Raw genomic sequence first — 6,000 nt, 5'->3', positions numbered from 1 at the left:
TGTCCTGTAGATATTTGGGAACTGCTATCTAAATTTTAGAATCACAGAGTTATACAGGGCAGAAATAGGCCCTTCGGCGCAACTCGTCCATTCCGACCAAGGTGCCCCATCTAAGATAGTCCTGTCTATCCGTGTTTGCCCATCTCTCTCTGAACCTTTCCTATCTAAATTTGGATCAGAATAGAGGAGATGGTCTCAAATGCATTCTTTCATGATCATCATTGATCCATCCATGGATGAATCAAAGGGATAATCTTCAAATGACAATCTCAAAATAAAAGGACGTTCCTTTAGATAGGATATGGAAATGAATTGCTTTAATGCGAGGGTGGTGAGTCTGCAGAATTGTTTGCCACAGATGGCTGCATAGGTCAAGTCGTTGAGTATTGTTATAGCAGAGATGGACAAGTTCTTGATTAGTAAAGATGTCAAAGGTTATAGGGAGAAGGCAGGATAATTGTGTTGAGAAGGAAAGAGATCAGCTATGATTGAATGGCGGAGTAGACGTTGGGACGAATGGCCTAACTCTGCGCATATGACATATGAAGATGAAAACACACACGTCTGACAAAGGGCATTGTGCTCCACAGAAGCAAATCTATTTCAGTGATTTAGTTTGAAAGAGAAATGTAGAACAGTAGATTGTGGCAGGACAGCGTTAGGCGCTGCATTTCTATTATAACGCCATTGGATCATTTTACATCCACCGGAAACATTGATAAAAGTAGAAAATGGAGAAACAAGGAACTGCAAATGCTGGTTTATAAAAAATGACACAAAGTGCTGGAGTAATTTAGTGGGCCATCTCTCGAGATATGAGATAGATAGGTGACGTTTCCGATCGGGACCCTTCCGTTAGTGAATTCTATTGTAGAGGGAGAAAGACTCAATTGTCAGGAAAACGGGGGGGGGGGGGGGGGGGGGGGGGGAGAGAGCGAGAGAGAGAGAGAGAATACAAAATTGCTGTTTTACGTCCACCTTGAACTTAAACTAAACGCATTGGCAGCTGTGGGGATAGGGAGGGTTGGGTAGAATTAGAGTCTGCACGACTCCACAGGAGCCTGCACGTCTTTAGAATGTGGATGAAAACCGGTGCACCCGGAGGAAACCTATGCGGTCGCAGGGAGAACATGCAAACTCTGTACAGACCGCACCCATAGTCAGGATTGAACCCGGGTCCCTGGCGCTGTGCACTAATAGTGCATGGCTTAAAAAAGAGTGATAGATAAACAATGAAGAGTCAGACACTGAAATATTTATTTAATGGAATGACGTCCGTGCATACTGAAGCGCTTTGCTTGGATTGAGACGAGTTGCATAAAGCAATGACATTGGCAATCATATTTCACCCCCAAAGTAAGTTTGGCTTCATTTATTACTTTCCGCTGCAATAGATCTAAATTTCTGAAGCAAAATCTAACCAACAATAAGCATTCCGAAAATTCCAAAAATATCTCGCACACAGGCCCAGCGGCCGCTCGGGGTAACGCGGAAAGTTGCGGCAGGGCCCATCTTCGGGAACGGACAGTGGGCAGCTGTGACCCAAATGTGTAACATTTAATCTCACCCTGACCTTGGGCGGTGTCAATATGTTTGTGTGAAATTAGAAGCGACCTGTCCCCCCTCCATCTCCCCCCCCCCCCCCCCCCCCCCCCCCCCCCCCCCCCTCAACCTCCATAACCCCCCCCCCCCCCCCCTTGTCCTTGTGAGTTGGGACAGATGTTTGCCCAATGGCCAAAGTGTTCTTGGTTTGTTAATGCCTTTCTGCAGGTTACAAACTGCTGTTACTGTGCGTGTTTATAATGGCCAGTGATACCACCGCTGTGTCGGTAAACGTGTAAACCACTCTCTGATTTCACCTTACACACACACACACACACACACACATACACAATGACACACACAGTCGTGCACACACACCCTCCTACTCAGGCACACATCCTCCAACCTACACACACGCGCACTCATATACGCACATACTTACACTCACACATGCAAACATATACTTACACGCACTTACACTCACACACCCCCATATAGACGTACACCCACTCACACACACACCTACCCATATACACACATACTCACACTCACACACATGCACACACTCACACTCATACACACATATATTTACTCTCATGCACACACTCGCACTCATACACTTATATACTCACACATGCACACACTCGCATACCCACACACTCACACACACAGTCACACTCATGAACATACAATCACACTTCGGACACTTAGCTTCACATGCTAGCACATGACATACTCATGGTCATACAAACACATACACTCCATAACACACATACCAATGCACATGCTCGACCCACAGACAAACACTGAACCATGGGCAGAATAAAATGCATTCATACACACTGATGTACAAATACATTGTGTACACACTTGCAATAAGACAACTTGCACAAACACAACCTGCACACAAATTGACATGGGTTGAGATCCCAATAAAGATATGTATGTCAAGAGTCATGAGTGTTTTATTGCCATATGTTCTGAAACGGAACAATGAAATTCTAACTTTCATTGCAATGCACTGTCTCACACATGCTCACAAATGCAATTCATTACACACACGCTATTCAGAAGTAAAGTATTGCCGATCATGTCAAAGAGACATAATACTGTCCCCTCTCCCATCAGGTAAGAAATAGTCTGAAGAAAGGTCTCAACCTGCAACATCACCTTTTCCTTTTCTCCAGAGAAGCTGCTTGAACCTGCTGAGTTAGTCCAGTATTGTGTGTCTATCTTCAGTGTAAACAAGCATCAGCAGATCCTTCCTACACATGGGGTATAGAATCGTGGAAAAGCACACCTCCAGGTTCAGAGACGGACTCTTCCCAGCTATTATCAGGCAACTGAACCATCCTATTAACAACTAGAGAGCAGTCCTAACCTTCCATTAACCTCATTGGAGCCCTCTGACTATCCTTGATTGGACTTTACTGGACTTTATCTTACACTAAACATTATTAATGTTATTCCTTTTATCATGAGTCTGTAAATTGTGGTGGCTCCATTGTAATCATGTAATCATCTTTCTGCTGGCTGGTTAGCACGTAAAAAAGGCTTTTCACTGTACCTCGCTACACGTGACAATAAACTAAACTCAAACTGACCCAAAGTCATAAAGCTCTCTCCTTAATCTATCAAGATCAGAGAGACCACATATAAAACCCATTGGATGGAATCTGAAAGTATAATTGGGTCAGGAAAGGAGGTTTTTGTTCCTAAGGTTTGCATCACGTTCTTTATTCATAACACGGTTATTTTAACTGAAAGCATCTTTAAACTTTAGACTTTTGACTTTAGAGATACAGCATGGAAACAGGCCCTTCTGGCCACTGAGTCTGCGCCAGCATCATCCTTCACACTAGGGACAATTTACAATTTATAATTTTACCAAACCCAATTAACCTACAAACCCGTACGTCTTTAGGGTGTAAAAGGAAACCAGAGCACCTGGAGAAAACCCATGTGGTCACAGGGAGAACGTATAAACTCCACGCAGACTGCGCCCATAGTCAGGATCGAACCTGGATCTCTGGCACTGTAAGGCAGCAACTCTACTGCTGTGCCACTGTGCCGCTCTAAAGTCTTGTTAACGTTTCCACGGTTTTAATCCCATTACCCATTCCCAACTCTCACAGTGGAACTTGAACTCTCGATCGACTGAACGATTAGCCTGATGATCTGTCTTATTAGCCCAGTAAAGTGGCCACCATCTCCTTCACAAATGTTCCCCAGCACTTATGTCTGTTGCTCAAATGAATGCATGAAGAAAAAATATATTTGAAGCAATGTCACATTAAAGACCGACTTGAAGATTTAGGATTTCAGTTTGGTTTCTATTAGGGGCTGATTTGGATCTAATAGCTGACACCATTACATATATTTTTAAGCAGAGCTCTTGGTGTTTAATATGCCAGCAGCACCTGAGGATAATCTGATACCGAAGCACCTGCACATTGCAAGTGTTCAGAAAGTTGAAAACAGAAGTTATTGTTCCTCAGTTACAAATGCAGAAAAAAAAAGCACGGCTCCAGTCAATGCCTCCAGCACATTCAAAGGGAGTAGAAATTGGAGAGGCATTTTAATAAGGTTTTAAGAATATCTTGGAGATGGATTGTAAACAGCCGTCCACCATACAGGAGTATATTCATGTCAAATGCTGTCAATTCAAACTGAACAGGACCCGGTAATGGGGAGACCAAGCATTTATTTATACAGTGTGAAATTCCTGGTTGACTTTTTGTTTGCAAAATCTTTTCTCGATGACCTGCACATGGAAGCCATCTGTGGCATTTGACAAGAATCAGGTCTCCTTCTGATGGTTAATGTGGTGTTGAGCTTAGTTGGGGATAATGACGTCCAGAGCGTTGGGGTCAGGGTGAGAGCTCATAAAGTGAAGACTAGAGGGATAAAGCCTTGTACTGCAAGGGATTGATTAAGACGCTCCTAACCAATCCATAACCTGCACCAGGTACAATAACAATGAAAAGACATTTGGACAGGTGCATGGGATAGGAAAGGTTTAGAGGGTTTTGGTTGGGGCGGCACAGAGGCGCAGCGGTAGAGCTGCTGCCTTACAGCGGCAGAGAAAAAGGTTTGATCATGACTGTGGGTGCTGTCTGTATGGAGTTTGTATATTCTCCCTGTGACTATGTGGGTTTTCTCCGGGTGCTCCAGTTTCCTCAGTTTCACACTCCAAAGACATAAAGGTTTGTAGGTTAATTAGCTTTGGTAAAAGTATCCATTGTCCCTACGGTGTAGGATAGTGCAAATGTATTGCATGATTGCTGGTTGGCGCTGACTCGGTGGACTGAAGTTTCTGTACTATATCTCTAAATAGAGGATATAGACCAAATATTGGCAAATGGGGCTAGCTTCGATGCCAGGTCGAAGGGCCTGATTTTGTTCCATAATACTCTATGAAAAACCTGGTGGTGGCCAACACAGTGTCCCTCTTCAGAACAACAACCTTAGATAGCTAGTGAAAGCGAACAGGACAGTGCTTTAAAATAATTCTAGGCCAATGAATCAATTGCCCAGGGAGGAACTCGACACGGAACATTACCCATTTCTTCTATCCAGAGATGTTGCCTGTCCAGCTGAGTTACTCCAGCATTTTGTGTCTTTCTAATCAATTGCCTAATTTACTGTTGTAACATCTGCATTATGGATGCTTTATCAGTTTAGTTCAGTTTAGTTTAGTTTAGTTTAGTTTAGTTTAGTTTAGTTTAGTTTAAAGATATGGCATGGAAACAGGCCCATCAACCCACCAAGTTCATGCCAACCATCGATCAGCCGTTCACTAGTTCTAAGTTATCTCACTCTCTCATCCACTCCCTATACACTATGAGCAAGTTTTCAGAGGCCTGTTTACCTACAAACCCGCACATCTTTTGGGATGCGGGAGGAAACCGAAGCACCCGACGGAAACCCACACGGTCACAGGGTGAATGTGCAAACTCCACTCACAAGTCAGGATCGAACCTGGGTCTCTGGTGTTGCAAAGCAGCAGCACTACTAGCTGCGCCACTGTGCCACCACAATCTGACATTCTGCTCCTTTCAAGAAATGGTGATTGGGCAATGGATATTGGCTGCTAGCTCCCTGCTTTCCTCTGATGGTGACATTGAATCTTTTACGTTCACTAAAAGACCCGCTGTTTATCATTGAAATTAAGCAGCAGCACCTCCAACAATGCATCATTCCCTCAATACTGCACTGGAGCACCAGAGAGGATATTTATGCTGAAGTATCTGGGTGATAACTCGACATGTGTGTAGTGACACAACCAGGTTTCGAGGTTTCAAATCAGCGATGAACACTTTAAAGTTACAGAGAAATTACATTTAACCTACTGAAAAAATGAAGGGCCAAGAAAGTGTGGACATGGGAAGAATGTTTCCAGCGGTGGGACTAGAGTCTAGGACTAGAAGGCACAGGCTTAGAATAGAAGAATGTACC

This window comes from Leucoraja erinacea, chromosome 15, assembly GCF_028641065.1.
Source record: "Leucoraja erinacea ecotype New England chromosome 15, Leri_hhj_1, whole genome shotgun sequence".
Lineage (NCBI taxonomy): Eukaryota > Metazoa > Chordata > Chondrichthyes > Rajiformes > Rajidae > Leucoraja > Leucoraja erinaceus.
This window is presented reverse-complemented; position numbering follows the sequence as displayed.